The sequence below is a fragment of the Leuciscus leuciscus genome (genome assembly GCF_965113295.1).
Source record: "Leuciscus leuciscus genome assembly, chromosome: 1".
Taxonomy (NCBI): domain Eukaryota; kingdom Metazoa; phylum Chordata; class Actinopteri; order Cypriniformes; family Leuciscidae; genus Leuciscus; species Leuciscus leuciscus.
The window spans coordinates 3231939-3252600 of NC_138725.1; the positions used below are offsets into that span (position 1 = coordinate 3231939).

The 20662-nt window shown below is 37.0% G+C and overlaps 2 protein-coding genes across 5 annotated transcripts in view; one reads left to right on the forward strand and one right to left on the reverse strand.

Annotated features, from left to right (window-relative positions):
- The window catches only part of LOC309479984 (uncharacterized protein), a 64583-nt gene extending 58994 nt beyond the window's left edge, over nucleotides 1-5589 (forward strand). For 3 of the 4 annotated variants that reach the window (XR_014199495.1, XR_014199497.1, XR_014199498.1), the window contains 2 exons: nucleotides 4817-4907; nucleotides 5181-5589. The gene's annotated coding sequence lies outside the window, so the exon portion shown is untranslated. The remainder of the gene's footprint in view (nucleotides 1-4816; nucleotides 4908-5180) is intronic. The other variant, XR_014199496.1, reaches the window with a different exon arrangement.
- The window catches only part of LOC309479756 (uncharacterized protein), a 223481-nt gene that overhangs the window by 64707 nt on the left and 138112 nt on the right, over nucleotides 1-20662 (reverse strand). The gene's annotated exons all lie outside the window — the stretch shown is intronic.

The following is a 20662-nucleotide window of genomic DNA, read 5'->3' on the forward strand; positions in this document are numbered from 1 at the left end:
GTCAAAAGTTTGTTAGAAGGTTAGATCAAATCGAAAGTTCGTCTGGTGGCTACATCCTAAATAAAAGGAAGTAAAAGTTATCCTGTTTTATTGTTAGATCTGGAATGGAAAGTTAGTCACCATCAGACATAGAAATGGGAAGTGTAATAAAAAGCTTATCATAAGATGAAAATCTAAGTTCAGATTTTCATGGTTAGTAACATAATTAATCTTATCTAATTAATTCTACTACAAGGCCAAACCGTTCTTGTCTGTCAGTCATATAATGCAGGTCTACGGTCACTGTCTCAAAGAGCGTGCACAGAGTCCAAATTAAAACAGTTCCCCATCGTCCAAATTAAACAATTCCCCATCGTAAGTACACATTGATGGCCTAAGACACAAAACGAGCGGTTTATGTGAGAAAACGAACAGTATTTATGTAGTTTTTACCTCTAATAACACAGCCACGTCCAAGTGATCTGAAGGCGCGGACGCTTCCTATTGTGTGACGTGTGTGCAGACTGTTGCATAGATATATACACACTAGATGTTGCCTCGTTCCAATGAACTGCCGTAGCCAAGGCGGAATCTATTATATAGATGTTTGTCAAAACCAGTGAAATATCAATTATTTAATCCAATTTTGATACTACAACAAAAACTATACCAGCCTAATTAATGTGAATTTAAAACAAGTAAGCAGTCAGTAACAAAATAAGAACAAACAATCAAATTACAAATAGGGCACATAAATACAATAGAACAAAGAAAGGCTACAAATGAAATAAAAAGTGTTTTTAGAGTTTTTCAGGTAGATCTAACAGGTACAGAAATTTGAACAAAGTAATCAAATGTAAAAAAAAAACATTCATTACTGTATAAATTATATATAGATGGATATTTTTCTAAAGTTGAAAAGGGTAGCCTATTTAGTCAAGAGCAGTGAGTATTTCTTTGTCCTTTGAGTGATTAACATTAAAACACAGAAGCAGGATTATTAGACTGCTGCCCCTTTAAGACCGAACGCACGGACCGCATTTGAACATGGCAACGTTCATTTGAGATATAACCGACTTTGTTTACTATTGGATACTCGCCAAGACGGGCGTTTTTACCTAATTTTGTGTGAATTCGTCCATACAAGCGCAAGACGTGAAAGACACGCGCTGAGACGCTGGTTTGCGGGGCGTGCGCTTTGGATGTTTGCGTTCATGGAACTTCTTGACCTGCACACGTCCTGTAATAATGTAGGGAACCACTCGTTATACTTAAATCAGGTAACAGTTCATGTTTTACTTTACTTACATATACGATTTAGTTTTCATCCAAATAACATGTGCTGAGTGAACGATCAGCAATCAAGAGCATTCAACAAGTGCGCTCTCTCTCTCTCTCTCTCTCTCTCTCTCTCTCTCGTCAGTTAACGTTAATAATAAGCTTTAGCCTCGTTTTATTTTCTTTGCCATTGACATCCGACTGAACAAACTTTCCACTGTTGTCTGTTTAAAGGGATGTGCTCGACCAGCTCGCCTCAGCTATGCCTCAGTTCACCTCGACAAAGCACTCGCGGCGGCCAGTTTCGCTTCACAAAATGTATGTGGTATTGGTGCGTGGTATCGGCGAATTTTTATGAGTACGAGTATATGAGGACAGTATCGGCCTGATCCCCGATGCCAGTATCGGTATCAGGCCATCCCTAAATATTAGCTTAGACGTCAGGATTTATGGGAAGTGTTCCTGGTCCCGGCTGATCTAATCTATGCAGCCTAATATTGAATTATAGAAGTCTATAATGTGTTATGTGTATGCTAGGTCAAAGAGATGTGTCTTTAATCTGGCTTTGAACTGACAGAGTGTGTCTGCTTCCCGGACAATGGTAGGAAGACTGTTCCAGAGTTTTGGCGCTAAATAGGAAAAGGATCTACCGCCAGCAGTCGATTTTGATATTCTAGGTATTATCAACTGGCCGGAATTTTGAGATCGCAATAGACGTGAAGGACTATAATGCGTTAAGAGCTCGCTCAAGTACTGCAGAGCTAAACCATTTAGTGGTTTGTAAGTAATCAGACATTTTTTTAAATGTATATGATGTTTAATAGGGAGCCAGTGCAGTGTTGACAGAACCGGGCTAATATGGTCATACTTCCTGGTTCTGGTAAGAACTCGAGCTGCTGCGTTTTGAACCAACTGTAGTTTGTTTATTAAGCGTGCAGGGCAACCACCCAGTAGAGCATTACAATAATCTAGCCTTGAGGTCATGAACGCACAAACTAATTGTTCTGCATTTGTCAATGAGAGCATATGGCATAATTTAGATATATTTTAAGATGGAAAAATGCAGTTTTACAGATACTAGATGCGTGACTTTCAAATGAAAGATTGGTATCAAAGAGCACACCCAGGTTCCTAACCGACGACGAAGACTTAACAGAGCAGCCATCAAGTGTTAGACAGTACTCTAGATTATTACGTGAGGAAGTTTTTTGTCCAATAATTAGAATCTCTGTTTTTTCAGAATTTAGTAGTAGGTAATTACTAGTCATCCAATTTTTTATATCAGCTATGTATTCCGTTAATTTAGTGAATTGGTAAGTTGGTAAGTTTCGTCTTGGCGTGAAGAAATATACAGCTGAGTATCGTCAGCATAACAGTGAAAGCTAATTCCATGTTTCCTAATGATATCTCCTAATGGTAGCATGTACAGAGTGAACAGCAGCGGTCCTAGTACTGAGCCTTGTGGTACGCCATACTGAACTTGTGATCGATGAGACATCTCTTCATTTACTGCTACAAACTGATAACGGTCAGATAAGTATGATTTAAACCATGCTAGTGCAATTCCACTAATGGCAACATAGTTTTCTAGTCTATTTAAAATAATGTTGTGGTCAATGGTGTCAAATATAGCACTAAGATCGAGTAACACTAATAGAGAGATACAGCCACGATCGGATGATAAGAGCAAATCATTTGTGACTCTAACAAAAGCAGTCTCAGTACTATGGTACGGTCTAAATCCAGACTGTAAATCCTCGCAGATATCATTTCTTTCTAGAAAGGAACACAGTTGTGAAGATACTGCTTTTTCTAATATGTTTGACAGAAAAGGTAGATTCGAGATCGGCCTGTAATTGACTAATTCTGTAGGATCAAGTTGCGTTTTGTTAACAAGCGGTTTAATCATAGCCAGCTTAAAGTTTTTTGGTACGTATCCTACAGACAAAGATGAATTAATGATATTAAGAAGAGGATCTGTGACCTCTGGAAGCATCTCTTTCAGTAGCTTAGTCGGTATAGGTATATTTTTCCTCCGGGAGACTACAATGCACTGCCTGATGCGATACTGTAGTAGACGGTTGCATAGTTATAATTTTCCCTGATATTATCAATCTTATAAGTAGGGATGTGCGATATGACGATTTTTGATCGTAGACGATTAAAATGTCTCCACGATCTGCTTTTGAAGAAATATTGTAGTATGAAAGAAAGAAAGAAAGAAAGAAAGAAAGAAAGAAAGAAAGAAAGAAAGAAAGAAAGATAGATGAGGGGAATTTGTTTTGCACTCAAGGGAGCCACATTGAACATTAACACAGATAACATTGAAGATACAGTAAAACAAAACAACCAACAACAACACAGCAATAGTGATAACACACAATCATCAATCCAATCACTGAAATGAATCAATAAATAATTAATAATAATCAATAATACACATTTAAAAATGTCTATGTGCCTGTGTCTGATCTGGTCAGTAACTGAATGCTCCTCGGCACAAATGATGTAATGGCACTGATGTAATAGTATCGTGCATTCTTATTCTATCAGTTGCTGTTCTGGCGCCTCTGTCCTATACTGAACAACGCGTCGTATATTCACATAAAAAGTTAACGCAGTGCAACGGGACACTGCAGTTCACAAAAGTTCATAATTTGCTTTAATGCCTTGTCGGTTAAACATTTAATTTGTATGCTGATCTCATTATTTACGCACATTAATGTTGTTCCAAACCTGTATTAATTTCCTTCTAATATTTTTTTAATATTAATATTTTGAAGAATGTGGCTATCCAAACAGTAGCAGGTCCCCATTGACTTCCATAGGAGAAAAATATACTATGGAAGTCACTGGGGTACATCAACTGTTTGGTTACCCACATTCTTCCAAATAACTTTTATTTTCAACAGAAGAAAGAAACTTATTCGAGTTTAAAACAACTTGAGAGAGTAAATTATGAAAATTTGAATTTTTAGGAGAACTATCCCTTTAATGTTAATAAAACAACAACATGCAAAGAGAAAATCACTCACTGCTCTTGACTGATAACTTTTAATAGTAGCTTTAATAAGTATCAATGTATAATTTATACAGTGAAGTCTATGTTCTGTTTTATTTTCATATGTTCATTTAATTGCTTTCTTCAATGCTACTGTTAAATACACCTACTGTAGCTGAAGAAATAGAGCAGTTTATTTCATTTGTATGTTAAGTTGTGTATGTGTAATGTGTATCTTTGATCTTAATATTTAATAAAGAAAATAATGACAAATATTTTTATCTTCGCCCCTGTCTGCCATTCTTTTTTATTTTATATTTTGTTACCTAAGGCTTTGTTTTTAAAATATAGACATTAGTTTGGCTCACTCAGGGCGGGTCTACGCTAAAACTGCCGTCAAACACCATGTAAAAGTGAATTTTGCATAACAGGTGTCCTTTAAGTCACATGATCAATCTCACAATTTTTTTAACATGTGATTAGCCTAGTTCAGAGTCTGAAATATTAATTATTCCTCTCGCATCATGTCTGTTAGAAATGAAACTTGTTTGTTTTTAGCAGAACTACCAGAAAGCATCTGGAAGGAGTGGACAGAGAGAATGCCAGTGATCCAGAACCTGCAGAATGAAACACACTGAAGAACAAAGAGGTTGGTGTTCATTCTTGATTCTTCATTCATTCACCATGATGAAGAACATGCTGATGCTCACCAGATTTACATTGTTTCATGACCAAACTAGTGATTTATAACACACATCATCTTCATGACATTAAAATAGATTGTAATCGTGCACAGCAGTTGTTTACCAGATTTAATGGGATTAAAATGTCTATTGAAGACTGAATATTGACTTTGAGCCTCACTGTTTATGTCACATTTGTCTTTCATTTGAAATCTCACTTGATTTAATGTTTATTTTAGATCTGATGGACGTGAACAAGAAAGGAATAACAGAAGCAAAAAAATCTGTCTCCTGCCCTCAGTGTAAAAAAAAGAGTTTCACTGGAGCCTCCGTTCTGAAATCGCTTCTGCCTTCTCAGTGTGAAGAAGAACACCGGAAAAATACACCGGAAAAAGCTTCCATGTTCAGGGAGCTGAAGAAGAGGCCGTAACACTTTCAACAGAGACATGAATCTGAAGTTAATTTTAACTTGTTCATTGTTTGAGATCTGTCTCTGTTCTATTCACTTTTAATTAAACTAATTATCATTTTATCAACAGCTTATTGTTATTGTCCAATTTTATTTGCTTCAGGAATAATTTCATAATTTTCAGTTCTGAAAGCCAAGTGTTACGTTTGCTTCTGGGGCTTCCCATCAAACACAGAACGTTCCCCTTACATTAGTATTTTGTTCCTGTTTGGTTATTGTTTTGGGAAATAATAATGTTCTAGAAATGTTCTTTTTTTTTCTTTCTTGCAACAATAAAATACGAGTACTCGTCCGTGACAGCGACGATGGATCATGAAAACGATGTTAGCCCTGACTTTAATATATATTTGTCTTGATATTTGTCTATTTTTCTGATTGGCTATTGCAGCATTTGGGGCTGTACCTGATATCTGATTGGTTATTGCAGCATTTGGGGGCAGTACCTGATATCTGATTGGTTATTGCTGCATTTGGGGCGGTGTCTGAGATCTGATTGGTTATTGCAGCATTTGGGGCGGTGTCTGAGACCTGATTGGTTATTGCAGCATTTGGGGGCGGTACCTGAGATCTGATTGGTTAGCGTTAGACTGCACACCTTCCAGACCGGCGAAATAAAGGGAAACTGGGTTTGAAAGGCAGTGATGCCTGGAATCACTTTGATCATGAAATACAGTTAAGTGCAAAATGTGCAGCGCCAATATTAATACACTATTGTAATCGATTAGAATGTTGTAAATTATCTGTACTTTAGTTGCCCGTGTATCAGTGCGCTGTTAGGGAATCCACAACGACAGTTATACATCAGACTAGAGTGATCAAGTTCTGGTGCGCATTCGTGCCCTTTTGTGCAGATGTTAGTTGTAAGATTTGCTTTTATTTTGTCAATCTCATTAATCTCATATAGGAAGCGTTTGGTCAAGTATATACTCTTAACCCAAAGTAGTTGACTTTACTAGAAAATTTTGTGGAAACCGGTTCCACTAATCCATTTTAGTTTTTACACAGATATCACAGGGTGAAACTAAACAGGTTAAGTTGTATTAACAGAATCTTAAGTTGGTGCAGTAGACAAATCAAGTTTACATAATCTTTACTGAAAATGATTAGTTCACATTCAAATTATTATTTATTTTTTAATATAGGTTTACTATTAGGAACCCAGCATGGTACCCAGCATGCATTGCAACATGAAGCTTTTAATTTGAGTGTCGATATTGCTGAGATTCATATGCTGATTGTTGATGTCTGTGTGTGACAAAATAACTTAGCGTTTCAAAACTTTTTCTGCATAATGTTTTTAAAATTGTTCAAATTTGAACAATTCTGTTGGATTTCCTGCTGTAAAATCTCAGGACTTTCATAATCAATCATATGGAAAGCCCCAGACAATAAGAGGTTAAACTCTAGATAAAATGAGGTGCTGCTGACTTATAATCTCTATTAATGAAAACATCAATACGCAGCCACCGGATCACTTTACTCTTGGCTTTTTTTGCTATAACAATTGTGCCTTTTAAACACACAGGTAAAGCAGCCAGAGAAAAACTAATGTTCAAATGTCAAGGGCAAGAGCCCAACTAGAGCCAACACTGATCACAATCATGATGACTCCACACTAAACAATAAGTTTGCAAGGTGGCTGATGTTGATCAAGCATTCATCGAGAGAGTCACCGCTCGTATTTGCTCTGGAGAGCAGAACATGGCATAGGGGTCATCGTCTCCGTACTTGGGTCCACCAGATCCTCCGGAGGCGAACCCAGTTTGGCGAGTTTCACCACTTGCTCCAGGAGCTGCGCCTGGATGACGGCCGCTTTCAGTGGTACTTCCGCCTGTCCCGCGGCCAGTTTGAGGACCTGTTGTCCTGCATCGGTGCGAGCATCACCCTCCAGGACACTGGTCACTTCACCACATGACAGCAGCAAGCAGCCTCCTGAACAGACGCCAAAGTTCTGATTTTTCAGCTCGGGCATCAGATGCGTGAATGCACAAGAAGCACCAGATAAAATCACTTGCACCAGACGCTCAATTTGCCTCTTTCGTGCGAACTGGCTGCGTAAATGATGCGCCTCATTTTAATATTAATTTAAAACTAGTTAAAGCCACGGCCACTCTACACTTTGAGCATGTGAAATTTGTACAGACACTGCATTGATCGTGATATGATGTCACACTCTGCGCAGAGCTGGGTAGAGTATGTGAAAACTGTACTCAAGTAAAAGTACTTTAGAAATATTTACTCAAAGTAAAAGTAAATTAATAATCTTAATAGTTACTTGAGTAAGAGTAAAAGGTATTCAATGAAAAAAGAACTACTCAAGTAGCTAGTTAGGCTAATTAGGATCATATATAGGCCTTTGTATGTATGTATGTATGCATGTACAGTGGTATTTGATACACTGCCGATTTTGCAGGTTTTCCTACTTTCAAAGCATGTAGAGGTCTTTAATTTTTATCATAGGTACTCTTCAACTGTGAGTGACGTAATCTAAAACAAAAATCCAGAAAATCACATTGTATGATTTTGAAATAATTAATTAGCATTTTATTGCATGACATAAGTATTTGATCACCTACCAACCAGTAAGAATTCCGGCTCTCACAGACCTGTTAGTTTTTCTTTAAGAAGCCCTCCTGTTCTCCACTCATTACCTGTATTAACTGCACCTGTTTGAACTCATTACCTGTATAAAAGACACCTGTCCACACACTCAATCAAACAGACTCCAACCTCTCCACAATGGCCAAGACCAGAGAGCTGTGTAAGAACATCAGGGATAAAATTGTAGACCTGCACAAGGCTGGATGGGCTACAGGACAATAGGCAAGCAGCATGGTGAGAAGGCAACAACTGTTGGTGCAATTATTAGAAAATGGTAGAAGTTCAAGATGACAGTCAATCTCCCTCGGTCTGGGGCACCATGCAAGATTTCAAAAAACAATTCGACATTTGCTTGCAATGTTTTTCTTACAAAAACCTCATCATTTTGCAGGACAATTGTCTATTACAGTATACAACACAGATAGAAGAGTGTCAATAAATCTGTGGTGATATACAACACGCTTTAAGAAAAGTTTATTTTCATCACACTGTAAAGTGATCTAGAGGAAAAACAATTGAAAAGTTCAAATTCCAAAGATTTTACATATAAACTGGGTCAGTACCAGGCCCGGCATGGGTAATCGGGAGAATTCCCGGTGGGCCGCTTAACTTTTGGGCTAAAATTGTATTTATTTTTTTCACATTTGTCACGTTAGTTACATTAGGCTACACACGTTCCGCATTCTGACACCGCAGCGCGCAGCCTCTGCATGGGTTGTACCAGAGACAAGGACTTTGGTTGTACCATGAGAGGGAGTTCTCCCCTCCCCTCCCATAGAATTGGTAGGGTCCATAGCTCGTCTTTTCCAAAACGTTTTCTCAGGTAGGCTACCTCTGCACCTCCGGCGCCCACTGATAGCTGGGCCGGCCCTACCGTACCCTACCGATGCGAGGAAGAGGCCAGGAGGGGCTGAAAAAGCCAGGTTGAAAAAAGAAAGGCATTGGAGGAGGATGCTGCCAAATGTGCCAAGCTTACAGATTTATTTTCAAGAGGACAAACACAAGTGGCAACACCAGGTAAAGACCGTAGCAACGCTGCAACGTAATTATTCGGCTAATACCGTTGTAGCGTTGTCAACCTATTCACAAGCAAAATATAAAATTTAATTAAAATATTAGCCTTTTTGTATCACCCAATACATGGCGATTCATAGATTCAAATATTATGCAATTTAATATTGATAACAAAGCTCAAGCTTGATCTATGTATGCAGTAAAATGTCCTCTTCATTTTTTTTTTTTTTTTTTAGATTCTTACTATAATAGCTTATAAATCTCTCTTTATACTATATTATCACCCAATATTGGATTCAATCTTTTTGTCAACTTGTTTTCTTTCAATTAGGACTGGTTTTATATTTCTATTTGCATCTGATTAATCATAGGCCTTATTTATCAGAGTAGGTATCACAATTTTTTTATTAAAAAAGCATTAAGCAAAAGCATTTCTTTCTTTCTTTCTTTCTTTCTTTCTTTCTTTCTTTCTTTCTTTCGTTAATTTATCATCCTATCCTTGTGGAATATTTTTTTGTTAACTTCTCAGCTTAAGTGAATTATTATTTAACCATTAAATTTTTTTGTTGAACCATGGTATTAATAAAAACTACACAATAGTAAGAGCTGAACTGTTGCTTCATTTATCCAATTTGGAAAAAAAGTGTTAATTTGGAACTCCACCATGGAAAAAGAGGGCCGATCTTGGGCCTGAAACTCCCGGGCTGAAAAGTGGCCCCACTCTGGCCCTGGTCAGTACTGTTAATTACAGTTAGTACCATGGGAAGTAGGGGTGCTGAGCGTGACCCCTGGAGTGGAGCCCATGAAGAAATATGGTTGGGGATAAAAGTTCACACAAACAAAACCAAAAACTGTGGTGTTTTGCCTATACACTCAAAAAAAATACCTCATCAGTTGAATGTATATTAATCATGTGGCAAATTTCCACATAAAATTACTACATTAATAAAGCTGTTTGTAATCATGTCTGTCGGATGTAATCAAACTGTTTCTATCTGAATTATCACAATTACATTGACCTAATGTAATTTTCCTTGAAAGTCAAACTTACTGTATTACATTGAACTAATGTAATTTTTCCAGAGTAAAATATAACTTATGTATTACACTGACCAATGTGTTTTTCTATAGGTCTAACAGAATGGCAAATATTCAAAATTGACTATATTGTGCTGATCATAGAATTGCTTCCATGCATGTCTTTCACATTGTTGCATACATTAAAAATATGCCAACACACCAAAAAAGCAAACAAATCAAAAAGCAAGTCAAACAGTTTATTCATTTCATAATGCTATAAACAGTTATAACAGAAATGCAGACAAAACACATCATAAAAAAAAATAAAAAAAACCTGATCTACTCAAACATCTTCAGCTAGCCTTTGTCCATCCAGATTCAGTTTTTGAAAGACCTCGAAAGTATGCTGCAGGTTGGATGGGTACCTCAGATCCAGAGAATAAATGATGCCCATAAGCAAAGTGATGGCACACAGCACAGTCTGAATTTCCTCGAGTACCTCTACTCCCTGAATTACAATTGGCACTTCTTTTGGTGGTTGTTGTGCACCCTCCGCATGGACCACACAGATCCCATAGGACCATCTCAGCTTGCTTTCTCAGCCTTCTCACAATCCTTGAAATTAGAGAAGACAAGAAACACAAACAGTGTGTGTGTAATGGTCAAAACATCCCACTAAACTTGCATTACAAACAGAAATATGTATATATATATATATGTTTTAAAAGAAGTCTCTTCTGCTCACCAAGGCTTCATTTATTTAATCCAAAAACAGTAATATTGTGAGATATTTTTACAATTTAAAATAACTTTTCTTTTTGAATATATTTTAAAATGCAATTTATTTCTGTGTTGGTAAAGATGAATTTTCAGCATCATTACTGCAGTCTTCAGTGTCACATAAAAGCTTTTATAACATTATCTTCTACCGTTTGGAAAGAAATTAATAATTAATCAAAAGTGACAGTATAGACATTTATTATGTTATGTTATTAATATTATGTTTATTCTATTTCAGATAAATGCTATTCTTTAACTTTCTATTCATCAAAGAATCGTGAAGAAATTGTACACAACTGCTTTCAACATTTGATAATAATAAATGTTTGAGCAGCAAATCCTCATATTAGAATGATTTCTGAAGGATCATGTGACACTGAAGACTGGAGTAATGATGCTGAAAATTCAGCTTTGATCACAAGAATAAATTACAATTTAAAGTATGTGGATCCTGGATATGTGGATTACTGTTTTTGTGGTATTTTGGATCAAAAGATAGCCTTGGTTCTACGTCAGAGCATCGGAGCGTCCCCGAATCTTTCTCCAGCTTCCTTGGCAGGGCGGCGGGAGCGAATTTTGCCGCTCTCGCCGGCGGCGATGTGAACGTACAGTAACTCACCCTCATGTTGTTCCAACCCCGTAAGACTTCCTCGTTCATCTTCAGAACACAAATTAAGATATTTTTGATGAAATCTGAGGGCTGATCACTTCTCCATATAGGCTTCTTTATAATTGAAACTTGCCAGCCCAGAAAGTTAGTAAAAACAATGTTTAAAATAGTCCAAGTGACTACAGTGGCTCAACTTTAAGTTTATCAAGCGACACAAATACTTTTAAAGCGCAAAAAACAAACAAAAATAACGACTTTATTCAACTATTCCTTTTCTTCTAAGTGGGCCTCTGAGTGAGTTCACGTAGTGTAACGTTGTACGTCAAAACGTAGGCTCACTATTGGCTGACGCTGGTCAAGAGTGTGATGCATGTGACATACAACACATAAGCGCTGCGTTGTTGCACTATGTGAACTCACTCAGAGGCACACATAGAAGAAAATGAATAGTTGAATAAAGTCGTTATTTTGGAGTAATGACTGAAGTCGTATATTGTTTGCGCACTAAAAGATGCTAAAAATTTGCGTCGCTTCATAAACTTAAAGTTGAGCCACTGTAATCACTTGGACTATTTAAAACATTGTCTTAAATAACATAGAAGCTTATGAAGGAGTGAGCCAGCTCTCAGATTTCCTCAAAAATATCTTAATTTGTGTTCCAAAGATGAACGAAAGTCTTACGAGGGCTGGAACAACATGAGGGAGAGTAATGGGAGAGTAATTACTGACAGAATTTTCATTTTTGGGTGAACTAACACTTTAATATTAGAAAAAAATACACAAAAGTTAAGAAATAGCTGTTCATGTGTAGACATTGGATATACATACATGTGTCTAAGCATATCTTAAATATAACATACCTCATCCAACACAGCCAAAATGTTGTGTATCTTTATTTGAACAACTCCTTGGGCACTGCGGAAGAGACTTTGATGAGCCTGCAAGCAATATGAAAATGAATGTTGATTTAGTTAATCATTAGTTAATCATGTGAATGTGTTCTTAATCCATGGTCATAATAATTGCATTGTAGCTGCCTCATAATACATTCCTGGGGTAAATAAAGAAAAACAAAAAAAAATGACAGTCTCAGCTGCTTCTCGACACTTTTACTTTGTTATACCCATTCATAATCATATGAAAGAGGTCCACCAGTCGACCATCGTAAGTGCTGACTGATGGTGACACGGTGCGCATTTACCTCTCTATGGATGTTCCATTATTCCCTATGCCGTCCGCAGCATGGTTCGCAGTGCCCTTCGAACTAAACATGTTCGCTCCCTTTGGATTCGAATCTCACTCAGATGGCGGAATGCTAATATTACGTCCACTACGGTCGATTTGGAACGCACTTCGAATCACTCTGGCGACTCATTACTGAGTAAAAGATTCGTTCAAAATGAACGACCCATCACTGGAGTAGATTGTATATTTTTACATTTAGATATATCATTATTTGTTATACTGTATATTACTGAATTTATGCTTTTAAAAAAGATGCCGCAGAATGTGACGTCACATCACGACCGTTGCAAAGTGCGGAGAACTGTCAGTAATGCGATCGCTTCCTTACTGTATCACCAGAAAATGCGATTCTTATAGTTTAAACAATACACAAAACAAAACACCTCAGAATACAGACAATTGTAACATCTCACAGACTTAAAGCTAATGGTAAAACTACTGGTTTCAATGTCAACGGAAACGTTTTTTCACCATAGAATACAGCTTCGCCTAACAAAGTGTACATAAAGACGGGGTAAAAAACTTATTTTAACTGTGACTGGGTAAGAAATTGCATTATTATTGTTAGAAATGTCTTGAATAACGTTACTCACCCAACTTTAGCAGGATCCGTCGAAAGTTCTCGACTCCAATGGCGGCACAAAAAGTTTCTCGAACACAGTCAACAGCTCTCAGTGACACGCGCAGTAGGCGGGGTCAGGCCACAAACTTAAATTTCAGTCATTGATCCAAGTAAATTCTCTCTCATTACATGTACTACCTAGGTAATTTACATTTCTTCAAAAAAAAAAAACTAAAATACATCTCCTTATAAATGTATAATATTTGAATTGATCTAAAATGAGTGATTTATGTTCATCCAATGAATGCCCATGAGCACTTTTTTGAGTGTAGGCATACATAAATATTACGTGTGTTTGTTTTTATTTATGCTGTATTATAAAATACCCATATTATAACAAATAAATAACATATATTTGGAAATCGCCCTTTAAAACGAAGGCTCGGTTTGTGGTTCACAATTATTTGATTAAAAACAACAAAAACAATAAAACAAAGACAAAGTCACTTATATCAAACACTTTTTTATTTCTGTTTTTGTTAACAGAAGTTATCTTGCACCTTTAATTGGCTTAATTCGCTATCATCTGTCTCATTCTCGCGGGTCGCGGCTATGATTACAGTTTCAGTAAAAATGTATTTCACCATCATCGGTACCCACCCTCAGCCGATTGGCATTACAGTATTTGCAACCACCATCCCGTGGCAAAACGGAGCGTCTAAAAGAAAAGTTCTGACTGCTGACTGAACACTGGTCAGTGAACCTCTCCCGCTCGCCGCTGTCAAGCGCAGCTTCACCACACAGATTTAACTCCGCACAGCTAAATAAAACGGCCGGCCGAAATCAGACATCAGAAATATTAATTATTAGTCTAATAATTAATATTTCTGATGTCTGATTTCTGTGAAATGCATAAAGTTGCCCAGAAGAAAGCCCAATAGGACCTGCCCTGTACAGTTTATGAATCTGTAGCCATTGTTCAGACTTGCTTGACCAATCCGCGGAGCGAAGGGGGCGTGTCAGGACCGCCCACATGTGGAAAACGAATTTTGAAGTCATTTATTCGTTGTTGTTTTTTTGCCTGTGAACTAAAAAACAAAACCAAAAAAATCAAGCCGAAATCTCTTTTTTTCGTTTTTTTTGAAAAAACGAATAAAGGGGCCGTTTTCTCGTTTCTGCTTATTTCATTTCAAATTGGAAAACAAACTATCAAAACGTACTCGGACCCTTTTTGCTTACCATAGAAGCTGACGCGAGGCTGACGCGGAGCTCAAGCCTGCGGCGTGAAACCCGTTAGAAAGTGGCTTCTCTTCCCCTTTAAGCATTCGCGCTTGTGAAAGCAGAAGCATCTTTCACTCTCTCATGCATACGTCCTGTTTACGGTCTCTTTATCACTGTGTATATCGTGTTAAAACGTTGATAAATACTTCATGACGTGTATCCGTGTAATTAGCGATATCTCTCGTTGAAACTGGCGCTTTTAATCGTGATGCGCCTATCTCTTCATTCGCGCGTGTGTTTGTCCATGCAGGAGTGAGAGAGCAGGACTTCCAGTGTGTTTGTGCTCATTTTGCCTCGTACTACTCTTCTTTAAAGGTATGTTTGCACACTTAATGGTTATATAAGTTGTTTTAAGTTTCAATGTGATTGAATAGCAGTCTAAGATATAATATTTGTTTGACTAGCATCGTCAGTTAGGCTTAGGGTTGCCAACTTATGGAAAGGAAAATAAGGGACAATCGTAGTTCTTTATAGGAAAATAAGGGACACTCTAAATATCTGTACTGTAACACACAGTGCATATCATTTTAGAATCTGCAGGTTAATATGTGTACAAAAGATGTATAAAAAGTTCTCAGACAAACACATTTGTGTCATTTCGTGGAAAAATCAACCAAATTTCAGAAACTTTCCCGGCTCAAATTTTTGATTTTGTTAAGAAAAATATTCTGAGTAAAGACTAATGTAAATGAAGAAAGCCAAAATATTAGGCTATATGTGATGGATGTATATTTACTGAGGAATTACAGTTTTGTAAAATGGGTCAAAAGGACCATTTTTACCTGAGATTTGGAGTCGGAGGGGGTTTAAAATGACTTTTACTTTTACACAGAGATTGTTAGGTCTATTTAACTTAATCGGTTGACTTTAGCCATCTTTGTTTTATTATAGCTACTGTATGCCAACGGTGACATTTTAAAAACAGGGAAAAGCACTACTTTTGTTTTTTTTTCTGCCCAAAGTTTGCATGCCTGCAACTCATATTACAAATATTTTAATATCCTTTTAGATTTCAATTCTTAACAAACTTTTCTTTTGGTTTCTTATTTTTTCTGTCCGAATATGGTTAATTTTAAGTCCCAATATATAGGGATGCTAATGTGGCTCCATGAGTAAATTAGTGCACGTTTTCAATGGTCGCACATTTTCTGAAGAACAAATAATGTTGAAACTAGAAATGTATCTTGGTGAATTGTACCCATTTTCAATATATAGCTAGCTACACCAATGGATATTACTGTATCATCAACCACAATTTAAAACAATAAACATAAGTTTTTTTTTTTTTTTTTTTTTTTTTTTTTTGTCAGGAAGGCATAGATGGCATAAAATGTAAAAGCACAATAATTGAACATCCTTGAAAAAAAAAAAGCATTTAAACAATGGCACTTACAATTTTGAACTAGGCCTAAATGTTTTTGCAACCATGTTAATAAATATAAATAAATAAATGAAAAGTGCATACTCTCCAGATAAAGAGAACTTAGATGATTAGTATGGGCTGCTTTTGGTGCTGAAAGGGATAGTTCACCCAAAAATGAAAATTCTATCATTGTTTACTCACCCTTAAGTTGTCCCAAACCTGTATGAGTTTCTTTGTTCTGCTGAACACAAAGGAAGATATTTGGAAGAATGTTTGTTATCAACAGATCTCAGTCCCCATTGACTACCATAGTAGGAAAAAAATATACTATGGTAGTCAATGGGGACCGAGATCTGTTTAATTACAAACATTCTTCCAAATATCTTCCTTTGTGTTCAGCAGAACAAAGAAACTCATACAGGTTTGGGACAACTTAAGGGTGAGTAAACAATGATAGAATTTTCATTTTTGGGTGAACTATCTCTTTATTGGTTATTTTGTGTTTCAATAACGTCCAGTCAGTAGAGGATTCTGCTGGGTCTTAAAGCCTTCCGTGAACGACTGTTTGTAAATCAAACAAAGATTTGTCACAAAGAAATGATTGTCAATTTAGAGCGTATGCCTGAAAATACGGGACAAACTGAATTCTGTGGCTTTATACGGGACGCTTCACAGATGCCTTAAATACGGGACGATTCCGTATTATACGGAACGGTTGGCAACCCTAGCTACCATATGGTTCAATCTTATTCAATGTCATGGCATGATTGTACCAAAAAGACTTTATATTATAAAATATTTACACATTTTCTTGATGTGTTTACATGATGGTGTGTTGCAAATATGCTTAGTATTTTTTTATTGGCATTAACCGTTATATTACATAGTTATATTTTGTGCTACATATGTGCAATTATGTACGGTACATTATTCATGCCTTTAGCATTCACGCTTTCTGTGTTTTTGCTAATTTTGCCTCATACTACTCCTCTTTAAAAGAGAATAAATTCCATCACTCTTCCCATCCGTGCGTGATCAAGCTTCTTTCCTGAGGATCTGCTTGATATCTGATACAGTAGCATGAACACGACGGCTTACAAAACTATCAGATTAAATACGAAATATGACATTTATTCATTAAGTCAAATCAAGTCACCTTCATGTATAGCGCTTTTAACAATATAGATTGTTTCAAAGCAGCTTTTCAGTGATAATAGGAGGATAAGTTTTCTCCCTCAGCGCTGGGTTTGGCATTGTTCATTCAATCTATCAGTAAATCTAACAGTAGCCCATGTTTATTTCTGTTTATGCTTTTTGCAAGAACTGTTGTTCTTACCATTATGTATATTTGGAAGAATTTACATATTATATTCTGATGTCCATGAGCATAAAAACAAACTCAGTAACTTCTATATTTTTGATTTTGGCAGATCAACTCCTACCACAGCAATCACATCATCAGTGAAGCTCCTCCCACTGCAATCACATCATCAGTGAAGCTCCTCCCACTGTAATCCATCATCAGTGAAGCTCCTCCCACTCCAATTCATCATCAGTGAAGCTCCTCCCACTGCAATCACATCATCAGTGAAGCTCCTCTCACTGCAATCACATCATCAGTGAAGCTCCTCCCACTGTAATCCATCAGTGAAGCTCCTCCCACTGCAATCACATCATCAGTGAGGCTCCTCCCACTGCAATTCAGAATGAAACACACTGAAGATCCTGAAGAACAAAGAGGTTGGTGTTTATTCTTCATTCATTCATGATGCTGAAGAACATTCATGTTAGAGACATTCAAGCACTTCATCACATTTAGATAAACAGTTCAACTATGAAATGGTACAGAATGTTCTGGGTTTTTCTTTTTAAACAAATGGTCAGTAAAGGCAGGTTCTCTTTCATAGGTTCACTCAACGCTGCGTAGCTTAAGACGCAGTGGGAACGCCCTCTGGGTGTGCCGATTGTCTGAAGCCCTTATAGAATCACGCCAATTTATTGGCTGATGGCGCGGGCGCCGCCCGAACACTTTTACGTCGTCACATTATATATGCGTGCGCCATCTGCTCCTCAGATTTCTCTGCCTTCACAAAGCGGTCATTTTAAGCCCTTCGGTCTCGGTTTTTCTGGCCCAAATATTGGATTTAGCATCAACATTCTTCATCTTGTTTGGGGTGTTGAGGGAGGTCCACCTGAGAGTAGCACTTCCTTCGCTTCATTTGCACCTCCAACTCGACGTCAACGCAGAAAGGGTCATAATAAGACATCTGTAACTAAGGATGCAGCCAACGAACTATCTTGGTTAATAAGTAATATAACCATCTAAAAGTGTTCTGCTGAATAAAGAGGTTGTTGTTCATCTCTGCATCTCTCAAACCACATGAGAGTGCAGTGACAAGAGTCATTATCCACAAATACAAAGGAACTGTTGTATCTTCAGCTGCTTGCTAGAGAACAAGCCGCTGGCTAGACATAGTCATGCTTGCACAGAAATAGCAGGACTACACTTGCTAGAAACAGCAGTCACGCGCTTGATATTAACAATGATGAAGACGGCTGGATTCAGACTATAAAAGAAGAGACCTGGGGCCTCATTTATAAACGTGGCGTACGCACAAAACGGGGCTGGAAACGTACGTACGCCAGTTCCCACGCAAAGGTTGTGATCTATAAAAAACAAACTTGACGGGAGAATGTGCGCAGCTTTAAGCAAACTTTGAGCCGTGCGTACGCACATTCTGGAGACAAAGGGAATTGGCGACACCGATGGTGAGCTGGAGTTAAGTGTCTTTTTGGTCACTTTTAGACAGAAAATCAAAAGAAAATTAAACATATACAGAGAGATAATACAAATATAATTTCACTCACCAAGCCTGTCACTTGAAGCAAATATCCATCCCTTCTTAAATGTCCGCGCCAGCAAGCGCATTGGGCCGTTTAGTGAAACTGACGCAAATAACAGTTTAAATAAATAAAATAATGATTTAAACTATGTTTTACTTCTGATATAAACATTTAGATTAAATGCCATTCAAGTTAATGGAGTTGCACTTAAACATGAAATCATTACTGAGAAGTTACAAAAAAAATGTATATTCAAATTCAGTCAATAGAAATATTTGTTGTGGATGCGGTGTTTTTGAACACTTTTCCTCTGGCATGTTGTGTTTTAATGTTTTAACCACAGAGATAATTGCTTATCATGATAATACCAGATTGTCTGAGAAAATAGTTTCGTACAAATAATGCCCAAGGCCTATCTGTTTCCATTAAAAATATCAATTAAAAATACAATTCTGCCAGTGGAAAAGATTGAGAAAACTTTCTCTGAAATGTATTTTACACTATTTGATTTATGTATTCAAAAACAAGGCAAGGATAGGCAACTACTTGATTTGTATTAATGTAATGTGTCTTGTACCGTTAAACGTTATCATGTGGATGAATAATAATATGCAAATGATATGCAGATGAGGATCTGCATAGTAAAACTAGGCGTTGTAAGCTCCATATATGGTTATTTCGGGGTGGAGGCGCATGTGCGCACAATCTTCCGCTGTCTGGGATTTATAAAGTGAATTCTGCGCAGGTTCTGGCGTACGAACGCTTTTATAAGTCTGAATATTTTTTTGCGTACGCCATTTTTGGCTTTCGAGCGCACGTACACTTTTAGTAAGGTTCCTACGCACAGTTTTATAAATGAGACCCCTGGACAGGACTCTTTGCTCTTCCTTGCGATCTCCAGTCCGATACGCCAGCGGTTATCAGATGCAAGAAGCTTTAAGCCTAGCTTAAAGCTAGACTGCAGTAAATTTTTAAATACAGTATTTTCAAAGGAGGAATTGTTTCTAGTGGAACAATAGCTTGAAATTCATTCCACAGCCATGGAGCATAGTAAGAGAAAGATGATTTTCCATGCTCTGAATGTACCCTAGGTACTACTAATTTAATCCCATTAGATGATCTGGTGCTATAGTTCTTTCTACATAAACATAGAAGACTAGTAATGTAATTTGGAAGCATACCCATCAATGTCTTTACAATAAATACTAACATATGTGATTTCCTTCTTTGATATAAAGAGGACGAACCCAAATAGTTGTATAGCAAACAATGATGAGTACGTGAACAAGAATTTGTTATAAAACGCAGTGCAGCATGATAAACACCATCCAGTCTTTTCAAGAAATATGTAGAAGCATGCATATAAACAACATCACCATAGTCTAAAATAGGTTAAAAAAAAAGTACTCTGTATAATTCTCTTTCTAGCTGTAAATGAAAAACATTTTTTTTCCCGAAAAAGAAAACCCAATCTTGGTTTAAGCCTTTTCACAAAGTAATTAATATGAACATCAAAGGCTAACTTCTCATCAAGCCATATTCCTAAATATTTATAAGTTGGTACTCTTTCTATATGCAAGTCCTCAATAGTCAGAATATTGAGGACAGTGGACATAGAACGGCTGCGTGTAAAAATAATATACTTAGTTTTATTTACATTTAAAACTAATTTCAGTTTTAGCAAAGAAAGCTGAAAAGTATAAAAAGAATCTTTTTTTCTAAAGTTTTGCTAAAACAGGTCATTTAGAAATGGGACGATAATTATTCAAGTCGGAAGGATCGCCTCCTTTTAATAATGGCATAACCATAGCCGATTTCCAAGATGGCGGAATTACATTAGTGGATAGACTCAGATTAAACATCGATGCAATAGGTTCGGCAATAATATCTGCAGACACTTTTAAAGAAATTGGTTCAAATTTGTCAGACCCG